The sequence below is a fragment of the Pleurodeles waltl genome, chromosome 12 (genome assembly GCF_031143425.1).
Source record: "Pleurodeles waltl isolate 20211129_DDA chromosome 12, aPleWal1.hap1.20221129, whole genome shotgun sequence".
Lineage (NCBI taxonomy): Eukaryota > Metazoa > Chordata > Amphibia > Caudata > Salamandridae > Pleurodeles > Pleurodeles waltl.
The window spans coordinates 220,599,431-220,624,877 of record NC_090451.1 but is presented as its reverse complement, the minus strand read 5'-3'; the positions used below and the strand labels follow the sequence as shown (position 1 = coordinate 220,624,877).

The 25,447-nt window shown below is 48.2% G+C and overlaps 1 protein-coding gene across 4 annotated transcripts in view; it reads right to left on the bottom strand.

The window, feature by feature from the left end:
- Nucleotides 1–25,447, bottom strand: part of UTP4 (UTP4 small subunit processome component) — a 200,902-nt gene that overhangs the window by 14,232 nt on the left and 161,223 nt on the right. The gene's annotated exons all lie outside the window — the stretch shown is intronic.

Genomic DNA, 25,447 nt, shown 5'->3' with positions numbered 1-25,447 from the left:
ACTGTGAGCAAACCTCTTTTTCCTTTTGTGTCAGTCCTTCACGCTCATGGAGTATTGAATCAGCTTGCTTATGTTAACTAATGTTTTACTTTTCATTTTCAATTTACGTGGCAAGAAAAATCCGGTTGGGAATTTACAAAGACAATAGCTCTAACTCGAGAAAATGTGAGACCCATTGCATTGCAAATGCTTGTTACTTTGGATGTCGACCGCAGGCGGGGTCTGTGGAGTTGAACGTAAGATCAGCATGTTGCTTCCATTTTGAGAATCAGTGTTCAGCTATGTTAAACGCCATGCCTGTTTTAAGGTTGAGCACAGCAGCGTGCAAGCGCTGCTTTTACTTGGTATGTGTAGGAAGTTGGCTCTGTATGTGCTATTTCAAAGTAAGGAATAGCATGCACAGAGTCCAAGGGTTCCCCTTAGAGGTAAAATAGTGGTAAGAAGAGATAATACTAATGCTCTATTTTGTGGTAGTGTGGTCGAGCAGTAGGCTTATCCAAGGAGTAGTGTTAAGCATTTGTTGTACATACACATAGACAATAAATGAGGTACACACACTCAGAGACAAATCCAGCCAATAGGTTTTGTTATAGAAAAATATATTTTCTTAGTTTATTTTAAGAACCACAGGTTCAAATTTAACATGTAATATCTTGTTTGAAAGGTATTGCAGGTAAGTACATTAGGAACTTTGAATCATTTCAATTGCATGTATACTTTTCAAGTTATTCACAAATAGCTATTTTAAAAGTGGACACTTAGTGCAATTTTCACAGTTCCTGGGGGAGGTAAGTTTTTGTTAGTTTTACCAGGTAAGTAAGACACTTACAGGGTTCAGTTCTTGGTCCAAGGTAGCCCACCGTTGGGGGTTCAGAGCAACCCCAAAGTCACCACACCAGCAGCTCAGGGCCGGTCAGGTGCAGAGTTCGAAGTGGTGCCCAAAACGCATAGGCTTCAATGGAGAGAAGGGGGTGCCCCGGTTCCGGTCTGCTTGCAGGTAAGTACCCGCGTCTTCGGAGGGCAGACCAGGGGGGTTTTGTAGGGCACCGGGGGGGACACAAGCCCGCACAGAAATTTCACCCTCAGCGGCGCGGGGGCGGCCGGGTGCAGTGTTAGAACAAGCGTCGGGTTCGCAATGTAAGTCAATGAGAGATCAAGGGATCTCTTCAGCGCTGCAGGCAGGCAAGGGGGGGCTTCCTCGGGGAAACCTTCACTTGGTCAAGGGAGAGGGACTCCTGGGGGTCACTTCTGCAGTGAAAGTCCGGTCCTTCAGGTCCTGGGGGCTGCGGGTGCAGGGTCTCTTCCAGGCGTCGGGACTTAGGTTTCAGAGAGTCGCGGTCAGGGGAAGCCTCGGGATTCCCTCTGCAGGCGGCGCTGTGGGGGCTCAGGGGGGACAGGTTTTGGTACTCACAGTCGTAGAGTAGTCCGGGGGTCCTCCCTGAGGTGTTGGTTCTCCACCAGCCGAGTCGGGGTCGCCGGGTGCAGTGTTGCAAGTCTCACGCTTCTTGCGGGGAGATTGCAGGGGTCTTTAAAGCTGCTCCTTTGGATAAAGTTGCAGTCTTTTTGGAGCAGGTCCGCTGTCCTCGGGAGTTTCTTGTCGTCGTCGAAGCAGGGCAGTCCTCAGAGGATTCAGAGGTCGCTGGTCCCTTTGGAAGGCGTCGCTGGAGCAGAGTTCTTTGGAAGGCAGGAGACAGGCCGGTGAGTTTCTGGAGCCAAGGCAGTTGTTGTCTTCTGGTCTTCCTCTGCAGGGGTTTTCAGCTAGGCAGTCCTTCTTCTTGTTGTTGCAGGAATCTAAATTCTTAGGTTCAGGGAAGCCCTTAAATACTACATTTAAGGGCGTGTTTAGGTCTGGGGGGTTAGTAGCCAATGGCTACTAGCCCTGAGGGTGAGTACACCCTCTTTGTGCCTCCTCCCAAGGGGAGGGGGTCACATCCCTAATCCTATTGGAGGAATCCTCCATCTGCAAGATGGAGGATTTCTAAAAGTCAGAGTCACCTCAGCTCAGGACACCTTAGGGGCTGTCCTGACTGGCCAGTGACTCCTCCTTGTTTTTCTCATTATCTCTACTGGACTTGCCGCCAAAAGTGGGGGCTGGGTCCAGGGGGCGGGCATCTCCACTAGCTGGAGTGCCCTGGGGCATTGTAACACGAAGCTTGAGCCTTTGAAGCTCACTGCTAGGTGTTACAGTTCCTGCAGGGGGGAGGTGTGAAGCACCTCCACCCAGAGCAGGCTTTGTTTCTGTCCTCAGAGAGCACAAAGGCTCTGACCGCATGAGGTCAGACACTCGTCTCTCAGCAGCAGGCTGGCACAGACCAGTCAGTCCTGCACTGAACAATTGGGTAAAATACAGGGGGTATCTCTAAGATGCCCTCTGTGTGCATTTTTTTTTTAATAAATCCAACACTGGCATCAGTGTGGGTTTATTATTCTGAGAAGTTTGATACCAAACTTCCCAGTTTTCAGTGTAGCCATTATGGAGCTGTGGAGTTCGTTTTTGACAGACTCTCAGCCCATATGCTCTTATGGCTACCCTGCACTTACAATGTCTAAGGTTTTGCTTAGACACTGTAGGGGCATAGTGCTCATGCACATATGCCCTCACCTGTGGTATAGTGCACCCTGCCTTAGGGCTGTAAGGCCTACTAGAGGGGTGACTTACCTATGCCACAGGCAGTGTGAGGTTGGCATGGCGCCCTGAGGGGAGTGCCATGTCAACTTAGTCATTTTCTCCCCATCAGCACACACAAGCTGGCAAGCAGTGTGTCTGTGCTGAGTGAGGGGTCCCTAGGGTGGCATAAGACATGCTGCAGCCCTTAGAGACCTTCCCTGGCATCAGGGCCCTTGGTACCAGGGGTACCAGTTACAAGGGACTTACCTAGGTGCCAGGGTTGTGCCAATTGTGGAAACAACGGTACATTTTAGGTGAAAGAACACTGGTGCTGGGGCCTAATTAGCAGGGTCCCAGCACACTTCTCAGTCAAGTCAGCATCAGTATCAGGCAAAAAGTGGGGGGTAACTGCAACAGGGAGCCATTTCTTTACAGTATGTATCTGGGCTTTTAACCACATCCACCACAAGCACATCACAATCACTCGTTCCTGGTCTTGCCTTTCAAAAATCCTTTGTTTTCGCTGGTAACTGCTTTACGTTTGTCCCTCCTTAGGGTGGTTTTGTTACCGCCTTGGCCATCGACCCCGTTACATGAATGACTCCACTTTTGTCGATAACTTTGACTGCGAACAAACTTCTTTCTCCTTTTGTCTCTTTCTTCGCACTCGCGGCGCTTTGAATCGGCTCTATTATGTCAACTGTTTTACTTTTAGTTTTCAGTTTGTGTGGCAAGAAAAGTCCATTTAGGAATTTACAACACTAATAGCTCTACCTGGAGCAAACGCAAGACCCATTTGTAGGAAGCTGGCTCTGTATATACTATATCAACATGAGATATTGTGTGCACAGAGTCCAAGGATTCACCAGAGGCTTGACAGAGGCTGAAATAGAGAATACTAATGCTCTATTTTTGGTAGTGTGGTCGAGCAGTTAGGCGTATCAGAGGGTAGTGTTAAGCCTTTGTTGTACACACACACACACGCAATAGAAGAGACACACACTCAATTACTTAACTTTAGACCAATAGTATTTTATATAGAAAAATATGTTTTGTTAATTTATTTCAAGAACCACAAGATTCAGTTTGCAGGTAAGTACATAAAATAAAAGGTACTTTGCTTATATATGATCAGGACTTTGAATAGAATTGACAATGTATGCAGTTTTTCTTAAAATGGCAAAAAGCCATTTTAAAAGTGGATACTGCAATTTTCAACAGTTCCTGGGGGGGAAGAAAAGATAGTACAGTTTTACAAGTAAGTATTCAACTTACAGTTCTTATCACCGGTTTGTAGGTAGTCCATCGTTGGGGGTTCAAGTTAACCCCAAACACCCACCACCAGCAACACGGGTCGGGTGCAGAGGTCAAAGAGGAACCAAATTAACGTGGGCTCCTATGGAGACAGGAGACACTTGGATCTTGGTCTGATGGCAGGTAAGTACCTGCAGTTTCGGAGGGAAGACCACGGGGTTCAAGAGTGCAATGGAGGGGCCCCAAGTAGGCACCAAATACGCACACTCAGCAGCACCAGGGAGGCCGGGTGCAGGGTACAAACAGGGCGTCGGGTTTTCAATGTAACTCTATAAGGGGACCCCGGGGGTCACTCTGAGGCTGCAGATAAGGCCCAAGGGGGCTTCTCGGGCCAACCACCGGCTGGACAGGGAGGAGGGCCACCAGCTGGTCGATGCTGCACCGGGGGTTGGTTTTTCCAAAGCTTGGGGGCTGCGGGTTCAGTGTGTCCTTTAGGCGTCAGATATTTTTGTCCAGAGCTCGCGGTCAGGTGGGTCCTTGGGATTCCCTCTGCAGGCGCTGTTGTGGGGTCAACCCAGGGTGGGCTCTTGCTCCTAATCGGTGGACCACCTGGACACAGGGCATGGTTGTTGGGTGAACAGGAGTCAGGACTCATGCATCTGGAGTGAGGTGGGAGTCCTTCATTGTAGGGTTTTTCTGACAGAGCCGTTGTCCTCAGGTGTTCTTGGTCCTTTTGGGTGCAGGGCAGTCCTCTGGAGTTGGCAGAGGTCACTAGGCCCATTGGACATGTCGCTGGCTGGTAGGGCTGGGGCCAAAGCAGTTGTCATCTTCCTTCTTCTCTGCTGGGGTTTACAGCTTAGCAGTCCTTCTTCTTCTAGTAGGTCACCCGGAATCTGGTGAGCTGCGTTCAGGGAGGCCCTTAAATCCTAGATTTAGGGGCGTGTTAGGGGTCAGAGGGCAGTAGCCAATGGTTATTGTCCCGGAGGGTGGCTACACCCTCCTAGTGCCCACTCCCTTTGAGGAGGGGGGCACATTCCTATCCCTATTGGTCCCTGTCCTCCAAACCAAGATGGAGGATTCTGCGGGGGGTTGGGGGTCACCTCAGCCCCTGCACTCCTGCCTGTTTTCCCTAATTTTCCCATCGGACTTGCCGCCAAAAGTGGGGCTTTGTCCAGGAAGCAGGCATCTCTACTAGCTGAAGTGCCCTAGGGCACAGTAACCCGAGGCTTGCGCCGTTGAGGTTCACCGCCAGGTGTTACAGTTCCTGCAGGGGGAGGTGTGAAGCACCTCCACCCAGGACAGGCTTTGTTTCTTACCACAGAGTGCACAAAGGCACTCACCCCATGTGGTCAGAAACTGATCTGAAAGTGGCAGGCTGGCACATATCGGTCACTTCTACACTAGCAGTTGGGCTAACATACAGGGATCGCATCTCTAAGATGCCCTCTGTGTGCATTTTTCAATAAATCCCACACTGGCATCAGTGTGGGTTTATTGTGCTGAGAAGTTTGATACCAAACTTCCCAGTATTCAGTGAAGCCATTATGGTGCTGTGGAGTTCGTAATGACAAACTCCCAGGCCATATGCTCTATATGGCTAAACTGCACTTACAATGTCTAAGAATGGACTTAGACTCTGTAGGGGCATATTACTCATGCAGCTATACCCTCACCTGTGGTACAGTGCACCATGCCTTAGGGCTGTAAGGCCTGCTAGAGGGGTGACTTACCTATGCCACTGGCAGTGGTTTGTGGGCATTGCCCCCTGAGAGAAGTGCCATGTCAACTTTGTCTTTTTCTCCCAACCAGCACACACAAGCTGCCAGGCAGTGTGTATGTGCTGAGTGAGGGGTCCCCTAGGGTGGCATAATATTTGTTGCAGCCCTTAAAAACCTTCCCTGGCCACTGGGCCCTTGGTACAATGGGTACCTTTTAGAAGGGACTTAACTGTGTGCCAGGGCTGTGCCAATTGTGGAAGTAAAGGTACAGTTTTAGGGAGAGAAAACTGGTGATAGGGCCTGGTTAGCAGGGTCCCAGCACAACTTCAATCAAAGTTGGCATCAGCACTAGGCAAAAAGTGAGGGGGTAACCATGCCAACAGTGGCACTTTCCTACACCACTGCTTTGCAAATGCTTGTTTTTCCTTCTAGCTAGGCCGGGGGGAGAGGTGTGGGCTAGGGGAAGGTTTAATGTAGATCCAAAAGAGTTTCACAAGGCATATTGATAATGGTAAGTAACCAGTCCCTTATGCAGCGTGAAGCTCTTCTAGAGTCACATGAAATGCATACATTATACACTGGTTTTCCTCCTCTTGCAAGGGTACGTGTGAAGGGTGTACAGTACCAAATATATGTTTCAACACTAATGTTTCTACTTTCAGTTCCTTTTACTTGTATGTCCACAGAATCATATTTGGTAAAGAAGTTTGTAGGACTATCTTGTTGCTTTAAAAATGCATTTTAGTAAGATGCTTTCCAAACACACTAATGTGACCTCCTTTATTTTCCAACCAAATGTGCCCTTGGTTTATACTGAAGAGTTTTCCCTGCCATTGAGTAGCACGTTTGGATAGTTTGCTCTATCCATTACACTACAGAGCATTTAACCCTGGTTGCCCATTAGAACGTTGCACATGTGCCATACATAACTGTTCCTAATGCCTTTTGTAGTTTGTACATAGTACGAGATGGCCTTCCTGTTGCCTAATATGGGCAATATCATTTCTTCTGGTGTTGGAAAATGTTTGGAAAAACATCAGCATTTGGATGGCCTAATTAATGCGAGAGCCGGTTACCCTGGGTATGAATTTTGGGATGATTTTCATCACTCTTCTCTTTATGTACCTTAAATTATTGTTCTTGTAGGGAAATCACTTTTTTCTCCCTTACCTTCTTGGTGATAACATTGCCAGCAAAAACGCAGTTTTTAGTGTCAAGTCTGGTCTATGCAGGGGTTCAGAAGTGGTTTTAGCAGTTCTTAAGTTGCACATTTGTGGTGGCATGGATGTTGGTGGTTACATTTTAAAACCCTTTCTACAAATTGCTTTTTGGCTGACATCTTGAAAAGATGTTTGTTATCCCAAACCCTTCTGTAGTGCACCACTGTAAACAAACCGACGTTTCACAATGTGCAAGGTAATTTGCAATCTACCATGCGCATGAAGTAACTCATGATGTAAGCCTTGCTGGTTAGGTTATTTATAAAATCCTAGCCATTTTGCAATTCTCAACTTGCATGTAGCTGATCTTTTTGCCTCTTTAAGGTCTGCCAAACACTTTTTTGGGAGATTAAGGAGTGCAAACTATGTTTTCAGGGGTCATGCCCTAGGCATAATTGTTCTAGTTCTAGATAGGACATCCTTCCCATCTACATTGTTAGGTTTGCAAGCTTTGGTAATATTTTCACTTGTCTTTGCTTCATAACAACCACCATCCCCACCCCCTCTTGTTTTGTGACCGCTACCTCATTAGGCAGTCCAGCAGTGGTCTCGTGTGCAGTCTGACATGGTAAAATCGGGATGCATGAGGCCATTGTGCCTAACAGTCTCATCGCTGTTCACAATGTAAAGATGAACTGGCTCCTGCACAGACAGAAATCTCTCTTTGGTGACAAATGCTAGTGTCATTCAGAAATTGAGGTGGACCCTGAAGAAGACTGTCTCCAGCTCTTGGACAGCAGATAGTATTCACTGAAAACCGCAACAATTGCAGCAGTTGAATGACTGTAATGGTGCTCTTCTGGCACAATAGAAAGCAACTCGCCCTCACTAGCCTGACATTGTGAGAACACAATGGAAGTAGACCTTATCAAAAAGAGTGCAACTTTCAATGGGTGATGGTTTCCCCCAGCACAAACCTGAGGCATTTGCAATGATGCTGCTTCAATCAGTACATGACAGTAGGCATCTTGTTATTTTATATTATGTAAAGCCACTATCACTGGCAAGGGTATGCCTACAACTCCACGCAGACAAAGCTAAAGTATTCATCATGGGCCCTCAACCAGACGTGTGGAATGACTCCTGGTGGCCCCGCACCCTCGGAAGCGCACCCACCCCACAAACTAAGCCCGTAACCTCGGAATCATCCTGGACTCTAAACTCAACTTGGACCACCAAATCAACTCAGTCGCATCCACCTGCTTCTGCACCCTCTGCCTCCTATGCAAGACATTCAAATAGATCCCACTTGAACACAGAAAGACCATTGCACACTACCTTGTTACCAGCAGACTGGACTACAGCAACACGCTCTACGCCAGAATCAAAAAGAAACTCACCCTCAAACTACAGAACATCCAGAACACCGCCGCCAGATTGGTTCTCGACCTACCTCAATACTGTCACATCTCCCAGCACTTGCACACACTACACTGGCTCTCCATAGAGAAAAGAATCACCTTCAAGATCCTTGCCCAGGCTCACAAAGCCATCCACGACACCAGACCAGCCTAGCCTACCTGATCAGGCGACTCAATTTCTACGTATCCCACAAAACCCTACGCTCAGCCCAGCTCTCCCTCGAAGTACCCCGCATCAGAAAAACAAGAACAGGGGGACGCTCATTCTCCTACCTCGCTACCATAGCCTGGAACGCCCTACCACCTCACCTCAGACAGACTACACTCCTCCTCAACTTCACGAAAGAGCTGAAGACATGGCTATTTGAAGAACCACCGCACTGATGGATCTTCGACGCTCCATGCCCACCCCCGTTCCTTGAGACCCTCACGGTTGAGTAGTTGCGCTTAAACACTGATTAATTGATCATGGTGCTGAGCAGGTGTTTGTCCCTAGCCGTGCCTCTGGTAGGTTGGTTTTAACTGAAAAGCCATGCCTTTGGTTTTTTGGGAAATTAAAGAGAGGAGGAGGCTTTGATGTGAATATGGAGGCTGTTCTATGTGTTAGGAGGGATGTAAGAGAAAGACCGTTGTCCTGATCTGGTTCTGTGTATGCATGGGATGTGTGCAAGTAGCAGTCCGGCGAAATGGAAGTGTCTGGGTGGTTGGTGGAAGGAGATGCAACTGTTCAGGTAGATGGGATTTAAGTTATGCAGTGCCTTGAATGTGTGAGTGAGGAGTTTGAAATGAGTGCCTGTGTGTTGAGAGCCAAAGGAGGTCCCACAGGTGTGCTGTGGTGTGAGTTCCTTGTGAGGTTAGAGATGAGCTTGGCTGCCAAAGTCTGGATGGTTTGTAGTCTTCCAGTGAGTTGTTTCGAGATCCTGGCGTGGAGGATGTTCCTATAGCCCAATTTGCTGATGACTAGGGAGTGAGTGACAATTTTTCTACTGTTGCTTGTGAATCATTTGAAGATCTTCCTCAGTATCTTGAGGGTGTGGAATCAAATGCAGTGATAGTGTTGACGTGTGTTTATGTCCAGTTTGCTATTAATTATTATTTGGAGGTTCCTGGATTGGGTGCTGGGCATGGGCTGTAAGTGTGGCCAGCAAACCAGCGGACGTCCCATGGTGAGGTGTCCTTGCCAAAGATTACTACTTTTGTCAGTGTTGAGCTTGAGCCTGTTGGCTTTCATGCAATCAGCGGATATGGTCATGCGGGCAGGAATGAAAATGTCACTTACCCAGTGTACATCTGTTCGTGGCATCAGTCGCAGTAGATTCGCATGTTCTGCAATAGCTCGCCATCTGGTGTTGGGCCGGAGTGTTACAAGTTGTTTTTCTTCGAAGAAGTCTTTCGAGTCACGGGACCGAGTGACTCCTCCTTTTGTCTCCATTGCGCATGGGCGTCGACTCCATCTTCGATTGTTTTTCCCCGCAGAGGGTGAGGTAGGAGTTGAATTGTAGTAATAGTGCCCATGCAATGGAGTGACTAAGTATGCACTTATTTAAGGTTGAGATGATACATATATAAATAATTGAAGGTAACTTCCAAACTGCTACAGGCTCCCGGGGAGGCGGGTGGGCACATGCGAATCTACTGCGACTGATGCCACGAACAGATGTACACTGGGTAAGTGACATTTTCAGTTCGATGGCATCTGTCGCTGTAGATACGCATGTTCTGCAATAGACTAGTAAGCAGTTATTTCCCCAAAAGCGGTGGATCAGCCTGTAGGAGTGGAAGTAGTCTGAAATAATGTCCTTAATACAGCTTGACCTACTGTGGCTTGTTGTGCAGATAACACGACTACACAGTAGTGCTTGGTGAATGTGTGAGGCGTAGACCATGTGGCTGCCTTACATATTTCTTGCATTGGGATGTTTCCTAGAAAGGCCATGGTAGCACCTTTCTTTCTGGTTGAGTGTGCCCTTGGTGTAATGGGCAGCTGTCGTTTAGCTTTAAGGTAACAGATTTGGATGCATTTAACTATCCATCTGGCTATACCTTGTTTTGAAATTGGGTTTCCTGCATGAGGTTTTTGAAATGCAATAAAGAGTTGTTTAGTCTTTCTGATGTTCTTTGTTCTGTCAATGTAATACATTAATGCTCTTTTGACATCTAATGTATGTAGTGCCCTTTCAGCTACGGTATCTGGCTGTGGAAAGAACACCGGAAGTTCCACTGTTTGATTTAGATGGAACGGTGAAATAACCTTTGGCAAAAATTTAGGATTGGTCCTTAGGACGACTTTATTTTTGTGTAGTTGTATAAAAGGTTCCTGTATAGTAAACGCCTGAATCTCGCTTACTCTTCTCAGGGAAGTAATGGCGATGAGAAATGCCACCTTCCAGGTTAGGAACTGTATGTCGCAGGAGTGCATGGGTTCAAAAGGTGGACCCATAAGTCTAGTTAGGACAACATTTAGGTTCCATGAAGGAACAGGTAGTGTTCTTGGTGGTATAATTCTCCTAAGGCCCTCCATGAATGCTTTAATGACTGGTATTTTATATAGGGAAGTTGAATAGGTAGTCTGCAGGTATGCAGATATTGCTGCAAGGTGAATCTTAATGGAAGAGAAAGCTAGGTTAGATTTTTGTAAGTGAAGCAAGTAACCCACTACATGTTCTGGAGTTGTGTGTAATGGTTGTATTTGATTAATATGGCAGTAGCAAACAAACCTCTTCCATTTACTTGCATAGCAGTGCCTGGTGGATGGCCTTCTTGCTTGTTTTATGACTTCCATACATTCTTGGGTAAGTTGTAAGTGCCCGAATTCTAGGATTTCAGGAGCCAGATTGCTAGATTCAGCGATGCTGGATCTGGGTGTCTGATCTTTTGGTTGTGCTGTGTCAACAGATCTGGCCTGTTGGGCAATTTGATGCAGGGTACCACTGATAGGTCTAGCAGCGTTGTGTACCAGGGTTGCCTTGCCCAAGTTGGTGCTATCAATATGAGTTTGAGTTTGCTTTGACTGAGTTTGTTTACCAGGTAAGGAAGGAGAGGGAGAGGAGGAAAAGCGTAAGCAAATATCCCTGACCAGTTCATCCATAGGGCATTGCCTTGGGATTGTTTGTGTGGGTATCTGGATGCGAAGTTTTGGCATTTTGCGTTCTCCCTTGTCGCAAACAAGTCTATCTGAGGTGTTCCCCAGAGTTTGAAATAAGTGTTCAGTATTTGGGGGTGAATTTCCCATTCGTGGACCTGTTGGTGATCTCGAGAGAGATTGTCTGCGAGTTGATTTTGTATCCCTGGTATAAATTGTGCAATTAGGCGAATTTGGTTGTGAATTGCCCAATGCCAAATTTTTTGTGCTAACAGGCTTAACTGCGTGGAGTGCGTCCCTCCCTGCTTGTTTAGATAATACATTGTTGTCATGTTGTCTGTTTTGACGAGAATGTATTTGTGAACTATTATTGGTTGGAAAGCTTTTAGTGCTTGAAAAACTGCAAGAAGTTCTAGGTGATTGATATGCAGTTTTGTTTGATGTACGTTCCATTGTCCTTGTATGCTGTGTTGATCGAGGTGTGCTCCCCACCCTGTCATGGAAGCATCTGTTGTTATTACGTATTGTGGCACTGGGTCTTGGAAAGGCCGCCCCTTGTTTAAATTTATGTTGTTCCACCACAGAAGCGAGAGGTAAGTTTGGCGGTCTATTAACACCAGATCTAGAAGGTGACCCTGTGCTTGAGACCACTGTGATGCTAGGCATTGTTGTAAGGGCCTCATGTGCAGTCTTGCGTTTGGGACGATGGCTATGCATGATGACATCATGCCTAGGAGTTGTAATACCATCTTTGCTTGTATCTTTTGTGTTGGATACATGCGTTGTATGATGGTGTTGAAATTTTGAATTCTTTGTGGACTTGGAGTGGCTACTCCTTTTGATGTGTCTATTATGGCTCCCAGGTATTGTTGTACCTTGCGTGGCAGAATTTTGGATTTTGTGAAATTGACGGTGAACCCTAGTTTGAAGAGGGTTTGTATGATATGATTTGTGTGATTTGAGCACTCTATTAACGAATGGGCCTTGATTAGCCAGTCGTCTAGATATGGGAACACATGTATTTGCTGCCTTCTGATGTGTGCAGCGACTACCGCTAGACATTTGGTAAAGACTCTTGGTGCGGTTGTTAATCCGAAAGGCAGTACCTTGGATTGGTAATGTATTCCTTTGAATACAAACCTTAGGTATTTCCTGTGCGATGGGTGTATTGGTATATGGAAATAAGCATCCTTGAGGTCTAAAGTTGCCATGTAGTCGTGCAGCTTTAGCAATGGCAATACTTCTTGTAGTGTGACCATGTGGAAGTGGTCTGATTTGATGAAAGTGTTGACTACTCTGAGGTCTAGGATTGGTCTCAGTGTTTTGTTCTTCTTTGGTATCAGAAAGTACAGTGAGTAAACTCCTGTGTTTATTTGTGTGTTTGGCACTAATTCGATTGCATTCTTTTGCAATAGTGCCTGCACTTCTATCTCTAGGAGATTGGAATGGTGTGTTGTTAAATTTTGTGCTTTTGGTGGTATGTTTGGAGGGAACTGTAGAAATTCTATGCAGTAACCATGTTGGATAATTGCTAGAACCCAAGTGTCTGTAGTGATTTTCTCCCATGCTCTGTAATAATGACCTATTCGTCCCCCCACTGGTGTTGTGTGGAGGGGGTGAGTGACATGTGAGTCACTGTTTAGTAGTAGGGGTTTTGGGGCTTTGGAATCTTCCTCTATTTCTAGGGAATTGCCCTCCTCTATATTGTCCCCGAAAACCTCCTCTATACTGTCCTTGGTAACTGGACGGTGTGGCTTGTGAGGTGCTGGCTTGTGTGCTTTGACCCCGAAACCCCCCTCGAAAGGGCGTTTTACGGAATGAGCTGTAATTCCCTCTGCTTTGCGGGGAGTAGAGTGCGCCCATGGCTTTGGCAGTGTCCGTATCTTTTTTGAGTTTCTCAATCGCTGTGTCCACTTCTGGACCGAACAGTTCTTTTTCATTAAAAGGCATATTGAGAACTGCTTGTTGAATCTCTGGTTTAAATCCAGACGTTCGGAGCCATGCATGCCTTCTGATAGTTACAGATGTATTAATTGTCCGTGCAGCTGTATCTGCAGCGTCCATGGAGGAGCGGATCTGGTTGTTGGAGATGGCCTGTCCCTCCTCAACCACTTGTTTTGCCCTATTTTGGAAGTCTTTGGGCAGATGTTCAATGAGATGTTGCATCTCGTCCCAGTGGGCTCTGTCATAGCGCGCAAGTAGTGCCTGGGAGTTCGCGATGCGCCACTGGTTTGCAGCTTGTGCTGCGACTCTCTTACCAGCTGCATCAAACTTGCGGCTTTCTTTATCTGGGGGTGGTGCATCTCCAGATGTGTGAGAGTTGGCCCTTTTCCTAGCTGCTCCTACAACAACAGAGTCTGGTGGCAGCTGTGTTGTGATGAAAGCCGGGTCTGTAGGAGGCGGCTTATACTTTTTTTCCACCCTTGGTGTGATTGCCCTACTTTTGACCGGGTCCTTAAATATGTCTTTTGCGTGCCGGAGCATACCAGGGAGCATAGGCAGGCTTTGGTAGGAGCTGTGGGTGGAGGAGAGTGTGTTGAACAAGAAATCATCCTCGACCTGTTCTGAGTGGAGGCTTACGTTGTGAAATTGTGCTGCTCTAGCCACCACCTGAGAGTACGCGGTGCTGTCTTCTGGTGGAGATGGTTTTGTAGGGTATGCCTCTGGGCTGTTATCTGACACTGGGGCGTCGTATAGGTCCCATGCTTCCTGGTCTTGGTCACCCTGGCTCATGGTGGTGTGAGCTGGGGAGTGTGATGGCGTTTGTGCTGGTGAAACGTTAATCACGGGCGGAGGAGAGGGTGGTGGTGTAACTCTTTTCACCACTTTTGGTTGTGGTGCTTGTTCCGTCTGGAACTCCAACCTTCTCTTTCTCCTAATGGGGGGAAGGGTGCTTATTTTTCCTGTCCCCTGCTGAATGAAGATACGCTTTTGCGTATGGTCCGCATCAGTTGCTTGTAGCTCTTCCTCAAACCTATGCTTCTGCATTTGGGAGGTTAGCGAGTGCTCTCCTGTATAAGAGCCTGAAGCTGGGTCGCTTGCAGTTTGTTTCGGCATCGAAACTTTGTCTGCGTGTTTTTTCGGCTCCGAGGTGACTTTTTTCCTTTTCAGGGCCGAAACCTCTCGGCGTCGATCTGTTTCGGTGCCGCTGTCTCGGCGTCGAGCCGTGTCCACACCGGCATCTCGGTGTCGAGGCTTGTCTCCAGCACTTTCTCGGTCCCGAGAAGGCTGCGTGCCGGTGTCTCGACCGGAGTCGGACGATCTCAGCACTGTTTGGGCCTTTTTCGGTGCCGACGGTCGGTCACCGATTTTATGGGTTGAGCCATGGCTTGGTGGCAGTGGCATCCCCTGGGCCTTGTAAATGTTTCTTTGTGTGGTTTTCGACGTCTTACTCACGGTTTGTGTATCGTCGAATCCTTCGGAGTCTGAGTCTTGGATCGAGAAGGTACCTTCCTCTTCCTGTTCCTCGAACTCCCGTCGGGCTGTCGGTGCGGACGCCATTTGAAGTCTTCTGGCTCGACGGTCTCGGAGTGTTTTTCGGGACCGGAACGCACGACAGGCCTCGCAGGTGTCTTCGCTGTGCTCAGGTGACAGGCACAGGTTGCAGACCAAGTGTTGGTCTGTGTAGGGGTATTTATTGTGGCATTTGGGGCAGAAACGGAACGGGGTCCGTTCCATCGGCGTTCCTCAGCACGCGGTCGGGCCGACCAGGCCCCGACGGAGGATCGAAAAACTACCCCGAAGGGCACCGGAGCTCTTCGATCTTCGATGCGGTGTTGAATCTAAGTACGCCGATCCCGAACGCAACAATACCGACGAAAATCTTCCGAAATTAACTATTTTTTCTGTTCCGAAACTCGGAGCGACAGGAACACGTCCGAACACGATGGCGGAAAAAAAACAATCGAAGATGGAGTCGACGCCCATGCGCAATGGAGACAAAAGGAGGAGTCACTCGGTCCCGTGACTCGAAAGACTTCTTCGAAGAAAAACAACTTGTAACACTCCGGCCCAACACCAGATGGCGAGCTATTGCAGAACATGCGTATCTACAGCGACAGATGCCATCGAACACTGGTTTCTTGTATTGGAAGGTCTATGATAGTATGAGTTGCGTGTCATCGTCGTAGGAAAGCACGTTGATGCCTTGTGTGCGGATGATGTGGGCCAGAGGGATTATATGTGTTAAAGAGGGTGCAGTGAACCTTGAGGCACTCCGCAGAGAAGTTTGCAGGCTTCACAGGAGTAAGGAGTCAAGCTGACAAATTGTGTTCTACTGTTAAGAAGGAGCAGATTCACCCAAAGGCGCATCATTGGATGCCATTGTCATGCAGGTCCCTGATGAGGATGGGGTGTAAGACTGCCATATGCTGCAGAGGGGTGCAGGAGAATGAGGGCTGCTGTGTCTCCTCTGGCAAGGATTATGCAGATGTTGTTTGTGGCAACAATGAGTGCTATTTCTGTACTGTGGTGGGGCCTGAATCTGGACTGTGTGGTGTTGAGGAGCTGGTGGTTGCTGAAGTGGTTGGTGAGGCATTGGTTGTTTTTCTTTCCTCCAAGACCTTTGCCAGTTATGGTGGGATGGGTCTGAGGTTGGAAAGTGTAGCTGTGTCAGCGGATGGTTTCTAGATCAAGGGCATGATGTTGGCATATTTCCAGGTGTCTGGGAATGTAGCTGAGCCAATGGAGGCATTCAGAATGGGTGTTAGTGCTTCGCTGATAAGTAGGAGTCCTTTGATGAAGGCATGGTGGGGACAGGGGGCAGATGGGTCTTCTGAATGGATGGTCTTTATGGAAGCAGCAATTTCAGTGGTAGTGATGGCGGGCCATGAGTTCAAGGTTTGTGCTTCGGCTGTGATGTTAAGTTGAGTAGTGATGGTGAATGGGTCTGCTTGAATGTTGAAGTTGCTGTACATGGAGGTGATTTTGTTACAGAAGAATTCTGAGAGCTTGTTGCAAATCTCTTGTGAGGAAGTAATGTTGCTGGAAGGGCAGTGAAATCTTTGATGATGGCAAAGATTTCCTTGCTATTAGTGCCGCTTTGATGTGATCTACAAAAGCTGTGTGCCTGGTGTTCTGTATCTGCTGGTGGTAGCATCTTAGGGCTGATTTGAAGCTGTCTTTATCTGTCGTGTCTTGTCTTGTCTTGTTCTACATTTGTGCTCCAGTTGCTTGTAGTGGCATTTAGTCAGTCTGAGTTCCTCTGTGTACCAGCAAGCCTGTGGCCAGGCTCTTGCTGTTGGGTTGCAATTGAGAAGAGTCAAGGTGTCAGCACATGCTGTGATTAATCTGCTGAGATTCTTGTTGGCTTTCTGCAAGTTGCTGGTGTACTCAGGCCGATGCGTGGTAGGTCTGTGGTAGTAACGGATTGGTATGCCGAGACTGACAAGGACATGGTCTGTCCAGTTGATAGTTGCTGGCTTGTTGACTAATGTTGATTGAGGAGAAAATCAAGTCCAATAGATGTCCTGTGGTGTGGGTGGCTTCGGTAATGTGCTGGGTGATGCTAAGGCTTTCCAGAAAGGCCAGAGAGTTTGGGTTGGTGGGGTCTTCTAGAGGAAACCTAAGGTATCAGAGGAGGATGAAGGTGCCGGCATTAATGATCAGGGGTGCAAAGAGGTCTGTGATGTCACTAGTGAAATTGGTGTGAGGCCTGGTGATCTGTTTAAGAGGGCTCTGCCCAAGGAGAAGTTGGCTGTGATGCGTATCTTGAATATGAGGTGTCCCATGTAGGTGGTAGGGGTGCCCATGTGGTGCAGCTGATGGTAGCTTTGAATATGATGGTGACCCCTCCCCCCCCAAACCTCCAGGCTTGTGCTGATGGTCTTGCCTGCCAATCTTGTAGCTGGCAGGGATGGCTGTAGCGATGTCCGGTGCGGAGATGGGGGTTTAGCCATGTTCCAAGAAGAAGAGCAGGTATGGAGCTTAGTCATGCAGTAGGTCCCATATCTCCGTGGCATGTTTGGTGAGTGTAATCATGCCAAGGAGGCATTTCCTTACACAACCCCCCCCCAAACGAAAGAGGATGAGACTAACCTTTCCCAAGAGAGTCTTCATTTTCTAAGTGGAAGAACCTGGAAAGGCCATCTGCATTGGCATGGGCAGTCCCAGGTCTGTGTTCCACTATAAAGTCCATTCCCTGTAGGGAGATGGACCACCTCAACAGTTTAGGATTTTCACCTTTCATTTGCATCAGCCATTTGAGAGGTCTGTGGTCAGTTTGAACTAGGAAGTGAGTCCCAAAGAGGTATGGTCTCAGCTTCTTCAGGGACCAAACCACAGCAAAGGCCTCCCTCTCAATGGCACTCCAACGCTGCTCCCTGGGGAGTAACCTCCTGCTAATGAAAGCAACAGGCTGGTCAAGGCCATCATCATTTGTTTGGGACAAAACTGCCCCTATCCCATGTTCAGAGGCATCAGTCTGCACAATGAACTGCCTAGAATAATCTGGAGCTTTGAGAACTGGTGCTGAGCACATTGCCTGTTTCAGGGTGTCAAAGGCCTGTTGGCATTCCACAGTCCAGTTTACTTTCTTGGGCATTTTCTTGGAGGTGAGTTCAGTGAGGGCTGTCACAATGGATCCATATCCCTTCACAAACCTCCTGTAATACCCAGTCAAGCCAAGGAATGCCCTGACTTGAGTCTGGGTTTTTGGAGCTACCCAGTCCAGAATAGTCTGGATCTTGGGTTGGAGTGGCTGAACTTGGCCTCCACCTACAAGGTGTCCCAAGTAAACCACAGTTCCCTGCCCTATCTGGCATTTGGATGCCTTGATAGAGAGGCCTGCAGATTGCAGAGCCTTCAAAACCTTCCTCAGGTGGACCAGGTGATCCTGCCAGGTGGAGCTAAAGACAGCAATATCATCAAGATAAGCTGTGCTAAAGGACTCCAAGCCAGCAAGGACTTGATTCACCAACCTTTGGAAGGTGGCAGGGGCATTCTTTAAACCAAAGGGCATAACAGTAAACTGATAATGCCCATCAGGTGTGGAGAATGCTGTTTTCTCTTTTGCTCCAGGTGCCATTTTTATTTGCCAGTACCCTGCTGTCAAGTCAAAGGTACTTAGGAATTTGGCAGCACCTAATTTGTCTATGAGCTCATCAGCTCTTGGAATTGGATGAGCATCTGTCTTGGTGACAGAATTGAGCCCTCTGTAGTCCACACAAAACCTCATCTCTTTCTTTCCATCTTTGGTGTGAGGTTTGGGGACCAAGACCACTGGGCTAGCCCAGGGGCTGTCAGAGCGCTCAATGACTCCCAATTCCAGCATCTTGTGGACTTCCACCTTGATGCTTTCCTTAACATGGTCAGACTGTCTGAAGATTTTGTTCTTGACAGGCATGCTGTCTCCTGTGTCCACATCATGGGTACACAGGTGTGTCTGACCAGGGGTTAAGGAGAAGAGTTCAGGAAACTGTTGTAGGACTCTCCTACAATCAGCTTGCTGTTGGCCAGAGAGGGTGTCTGAGTAGATCACTCCATCTACTGTGCCATCTTTTGGGTCTGATGACAGAAGATCAGGGAGAGGTTCACTCTCTGCCTCCTGATCCTCATCTGTTACCATCAACAGATTCACATCAGCCCTGTCATGGAAGAGCTTAAGGCGGTTCACATGGATCACCCTCTTGGGGCTCCTGCTGGTGCCCAGGTCCACCAGGTAGGTGACCTGACTCTTCCTTTCTAGCACTGGGTAAGGGCCACTCCATTTGTCCTGGAGTGCCCTGGGAGCCACAGGCTCCAGAACCCAGACTTTCTGCCCTGGTTGGAACTCAACCAGTGCAGCCTTTTGGTCATACCAAAACTTCTGGAGCTGTTGGCTGGCCTCAAGGTTTTTGGTTGCCTTTTCCATGTACTCTGCCATTCTAGAGCGAAGGCCAAGTACATAGTCCACTATGTCCTGTTTAGGCTCATGGAGAGGTCTCTCCCAGCCTTCTTTAACAAGGGCAAGTGGTCCCCTTACAGGATGACCAAACAGAAGTTCAAAGGGTGAGAACCCTACTCCCTTCTGTGGTACCTCCCTGTAAGCGAAAAGCAGACATGGCAGGAGGACATCCCATCTCCTTTTGAGTTTTTCTGGGAGCCCCATGATCATGCCTTTTAATGTCTTGTTGAATCTCTCAACTAAGCCATTAGTTTGTGGATGGTAAGGTGTAGTGAATTTATAAGTCACTCCACACTCATTCCACATGTGCTTTAGGTATGCTGACATGAAGTTGGTACCTCTGTCAGACACCACCTCCTTAGGGAAACCCACTCTGGTAAAGATACCAATGAGGGCCTTGGCTACTGCAGGGGCAGTAGTCGACCTAAGGGGAATAGCTTCAGGATACCTGGTAGCATGATCCACTACTACCAGGATATACATATTTCCTGAGGCTGTGGGAGGTTCCAGTGGACCAACTATGTCCACACCCACTCTTTCAAAGGGCACCCCCACCACTGGAAGTGGAATGAGGGGGGCCTTTGGATGCCCACCTGTCTTACCACTGGCTTGACAGGTGGGGCAGGAGAGGCAAAACTCCTTAACCATGTTGGACATATTGGGCCAGTAGAAGTGGTTGACTAACCTCTCCCACGTCTTGGTTTGTCCCAAATGTCCAGCAAGGGGAATGTCATGGGCCAATGTTAGGATGAACTCTCTGAACAGCTGAGGCACTACCACTCTCCTAGTGGCACCAGGTTTGGGGTCTCTGGCCTCAGTGTACAGGAGCCCATCTTCCCAATAGACCCTATGTGTTCCATTTTTCTTGCCTTTGGACTCTTCAGCAGCTTGCTGCCTAAGGCCTTCAAGAGAGGGACAGGTTTCTTGTCCCTTACACAGCTCTTCCCTTGAGGGTCCCCCTGGGCCTAAGAGCTCAACCTGATAAGGTTCAAGCTCCAAAGGCTCAGTTCCCTCAGAGGGCAGACCTTCTTCCTGAGAAGAGAGGTTCCCTTTCTTTTGCTGTGTTGCAGTTGGTTTCCCAACTGACTTTCCGGTTCTCTTGGTAGGCTGGGCCATTTTTCCAGACTCCAGCTCTACTTTTTCACCCTGTGCCTTGCACTGTGCTCTTGTTTTCACACACACCAGTTCAGGGATACCCAGCATTGCTGCATGGGTTTTTAGCTCTACCTCAGCCCATGCTGAGGACTCCAGGTCATTTCCAAGCAGACAGTCCACTGGGATATTTGAGGAGACCACCACCTGTTTCAGGCCATTGACCCCTCCCCATTCTAAAGTAACCATTGCCATGGGATGTACTTTTCTCTGATTGTCAGCGTTGGTGACTGTGTAAGTTTTTCCAGTCAGGTATTGGCCAGGGGAAACCAGTTTCTCTGTCACCATGGTGACACTGGCACCTGTATCCCTCAGGCCCTCTATTCTAGTCCCATTAATTAAGAGTTGCTGTCTGTATTTTTGCATGTTAGGCGGCCAGACAGCTAGTGTGGCTAAATCCACCCCACCCTCAGAAACTAGAGTAGCTTCAGTGTGGACCCTGATTTGCTCTGGGCACACTGTTGATCCCACTTGGAGACTAGCCATACCAGTGTTACCTGGATGGGAGTTTGGAGTGGAACCTTTCTTGGGACAGGCCTTGTCTCCAGTTTGGTGTCCATGCTGTTTACAGCTATGACACCAGGCCTTTTTGGGATCAAAGTTTTTACCCTTGTACCCATTGTTTTGTGAAGAGGCTCTGGGCCCACCCTCCTGTGCAGGTTTTTGGGGGCCTGTAGAAGACTCTTTACTATTTTTAGTTTTGGTTGTCTCATCACCCTTCTGCTGGGGAGTCTTTGTGACCCCTTTCTTTTGGTCACCCCCTGTTGAAGTCTTGGACACCCTTGTCTTGACCCAATGGTCCGCCTTCTTTCCCAATTCTTGGGGAGAAATTGGTCCTAGGTCTACCAGATGCTGATGCAGTTTATCATTGAAACAATTACTTAACAGGTGTTCTTTCACAAATAAATTGTACAGCCCATCATAATTACTTACACCACTGCCTTGAATCCAACCATCTAGTGTTTTCACTGAGTAGTCAACAAAGTCAACCCAGGTCTGGCTCGAGGATTTTTGAGCCCCCCTGAACCTAATCCTGTACTCCTCAGTGGAGAATCCAAAGCCCTCAATCAGGGTACCCTTCATGAGGTCATAAGATTCTGCATCTTGTCCAGAGAGTGTGAGGAGTCTATCCCTACACTTTCCTGTGAACATTTCCCAAAGGAGAGCACCCCAGTGAGATCTGTTCACTTTTCTGGTTACACAAGCCCTCTCAAAAGCTGTGAACCATTTGGTGATGTCATCACCATCTTCATATTTAGTTACAATCCCTTTGGGGATTTTCAACATGTCAGGAGAATCTCTGACCCTATTTATGTTGCTGCCACCATTGATGGGTCCTAGGCCCATCTCTTGTCTTTCCCTCTCTATGGCTAGGATCTGTCTTTCCAAAGCCAATCTTTTGGCCATCCTGGCTAACTGGATGTCCTCTTCACTGGAGTTATCCTCAGTGATTTCAGAGTTGTTGGTCCCTCCTGTGAGGGAACCAGCATCTCTGACTATTATTTGTGGAGTCAGGGCTTGAGAAGCCCTGCTCTCCCTAAGTAGGACTGGAGGGGGGGAATTTCCCTCCAAGTCACTATCTTCATCCTCTGAGTTGCCATCCTCAGAGGGGTTGGCCTTTTCAAACTCTGCCAAAAGCTCCTGGAGCTGTACTTTGGTAGGTTTGGGGCCCATTGCTATTTTCTTTAGTTTACAGAGTGACCTTAGCTCTCTCATCTGTAGATGGAGGTAAGGTGTGGTGTCGAGTTCCACCACATTCACATCTGTGCTAGACATTTTGCTTCTAAAAGTTGGAATACTTTTTAAGAATCTACAACTGGTTCTAGAATCTAATTCAAACTTTTACAAACTTTTAAACTCTAAAAGAAATGCTAAACAGGATCTAACACAAGGCCCTAGCAGGTCTTTTAAGAATTTAGAAAACTTTTCAAATTGCAAAAATCAATTTCTAATGACAATTTTGGAATTTGTCGTGTGATCAGGTATTGGCTGAGTAGTCCAGCAAATGCAAAGTCTTGTATCCCACCGCTGCCACCAATGTAGGAAGTTGGCTCTGTATGTGCTATTTCAAAGTAAGGAATAGCATGCACAGAGTCCAAGGGTTCCCCTTAGAGGTAAAATAGTGGTAAAAAGAGATAATACTAATGCTCTATTTTGTGGTAGTGTGGTCGAGCAGTAGGCTTATCCAAGGAGTAGTGTTAAGCATTTGTTGTACATACACATAGACAATAAATGAGGTACACACACTCAGAGACAAATCCAGCCAATAGGTTTTTATATAGAAAAATATCTTTTCTTAGTTTATTTTAAGAACCACAGGTTCAAATTCTACATGTAATATCTCATTCGAAAGGTATTGCAGGTAAGTACTTTAGGAACTTCAAATCATCAAAATTGCATGTATACTTTTCAAGTTATTCACAAATAGCTGTTTTAAAAGTGGACACTTAGTGCAATTTTCACAGTTCCTAGGGGAGGTAAGTATTTGTTAGGTTAACCAGGTAAGTAAGACACTTACAGGGCTTAGTTCTTGGTCCAAGGTAGCCCACCGTTGGGGGTTCAGAGCAACCCCAAAGTCACCACACCAGCAGCTCAGGGCCGGTCAGGTGCAGAGTTCAAAGTGGTGCCCAAAACACATAGGCTAGAATGGAGAGAAGGGGGTGCCCCGGTTCCGGTCTGCTTGCAGGTAAGTACCCGCGTCTTCGGAGGGCAGACCAGGGGGGTTTTGTAGGGCACCGGGGGGGGACACAAGCCCACACAGAAATTTCACCCTCAGCAGCGCGGGGGCGGCCGGGTGCAGTGTAGAAACAAGCGTCGGGTTTGTAATGGAAGTCAATGGGAGATCTAGGGATCTCTTCAGCGCTGCAGGCAGGCAAGGGGGGGGTTCCTCGGGGAAACCTCCACTTGGTCAAGGGAGAGGGACTCCTGGGGGTCACTCCTCCAGTGAAAGTCCGGTCCTTCAGGTCCTGGGGGCTGCGGGCGCAGGGTCTCTCCCAGGTGTCGGGACTTAGGATTCAAAGAGTCGCGGTCAGGGGAAGCCTCGGGATTCCCTCTGCAGGCGGCGCTGTGGGGGCTCAGGGGGGACAGGTTTTGGTACTCACAGTATCAGAGTAGTCCTGGGATCCCTCCTGAGGTGTCGGATCTCCACCAGCCGAGTCGGGGTCGCCGGGTGCAGTGTTGCAAGTCTCACGCTTCTTGCGGGGAGCTTGCAGGGGTCTTTAAAGCTGCTGGAAACAAAGTTGCAGCTTTTCTTGGAGCAGGTCCGCTGTCCTCGGGAGTTTCTTGTCTTTTCGAAGCAGGGGCAGTCCTCAGAGGATGTCGAGGTCGCTGGTCCCTTTGGAAGGCGTCGCTGGAGCAGGATCTTTGGAAGGCAGGAGACAGGCCGGTGAGTTTCTGGAGCCAAGGCAGTTGTCGTCTTCTGGTCTTCCGCTGCAGGGGTTTTCAGCTGGGCAGTCCTTCTTCTTGTAGTTGCAGGAATCTAATTTTCTAGGGTTCAGGGTAGCCCTTAAATACTAGATTTAAGGGCGTGTTTAGGTCTGGGGGGTTAGTAGCCAATGGCTACTAGCCCTGAGGGTGGGTACACCCTCTTTGTGCCTCCTCCCAAGGGGAGGGGGTCACAATCCTAACCCTATTGGGGGAATCCTCCATCTGCAAGATGGAGGATTTCTAAAAGTTAGAGTCACCTCAGCTCAGGACACCTTAGGGGCTGTCCTGACTGGCCAGTGACTCCTCCTTGTTATTCTCATTATTTTCTCCGGCCTTGCCGCCAAAAGTGGGGCCTGGCCGGAGGGGGCGGGCAACTCCACTAGCTGGAGTGTCCTGCTGGGTTGGCACAAAGGAGGTGAGCCTTTGAGGCTCACCGCCAGGTGTGACAATTCCTGCCTGGGAGAGGTGTTAGCATCTCCACCCAGTGCAGGCTTTGTTACTGGCCTCAGAGTGACAAAGGCACTCTCCCCATGGGGCCAGCAACATGTCTCGGTTTGTGGCAGGCTGCTAAAACTAGTCAGCCTACACAGATAGTCGGTTAAGTTTCAGGGGGCACCTCTAAGGTGCCCTCTGTGGTGTATTTTACAATAAAATGTACACTGGCATCAGTGTGCATTTATTGTGCTGAGAAGTTTGATACCAAACTTCACAGTTTTCAGTGTAGCCATTATGGTGCTGTGGAGTTCGTGTTTGACAAACTCCCAGACCATATACTCTTATGGCTACCCTGCACTTACAATGTCTAAGGTTTTGTTTAGACACTGTAGGGGTACCATGCTCATGCACTGGTACCCTCACCTATGGTATAGTGCACCCTGCCTTAGGGCTGTAAGGCCTGCTAGAGGGGTGTCTTACCTATACTGCATAGGCAGTGAGAGGCTGGCATGGCACCCTGAGGGGAGTGCCATGTCGACTTACTCGTTTTGTCTTCACTAGCACACACAAGCTGGCAAGCAGGGTGTCTGTGCTGAGTGAGAGGTCTCCAGGGTGGCATAAGACATGCTGCAGCCCTTAGAGACCTTCCTTGGCACCAGGGCCCTTGGTACTAGAAGTACCAGTTACAAGGGACTTATCTGGATGCCAGGGTCTGCCAATTGTGGATACAAAAGTACAGGTTAGGGAAAGAACACTGGTGCTGGGGCCTGGTTAGCAGGCCTCAGCACACTTTCAATTGTAAACATAGCATCAGCAAAGGCAAAAAGTCAGGGGGCAATCATGCCAAGGAGGCATTTCCTTACAGTGAGTGAGGAAGTTTCATGGAGCATGCATTGGAGTGTGGCATGATGAGTGGGTGGTGTATGATCTGTATGAGCGGGTGGCTGGTTTGAGTGAGTGGGGTGTCGGCTATGAGAGACTGCATGACAACTTGCAGGAGCTATATGTCCACATTCCTTTTGTGTTTTGTGGTGAGATGTTACAGCAGTGCAGCTATCTGAGGTGAGAGCATGGAGGAGTGTGGCATGGTAATGGGGGCTAGGCGGAGAACCAAGGTTCCTGGTGCTGGGTGAGGTCCAGATGCAGACTGGCACAGATGGGCTGCCATTAGATATGACTTTGGAGAGGGGAAGAGCTCAGGGTGGGAAAAATGATGTCACTTCTTGTACAAATGGATGAAGGAACTCCAATGATGTCACTTTCTGTGCAGATGTGTGATGGGAAATTAGGGCTTCTTGCTTGGTTTCTT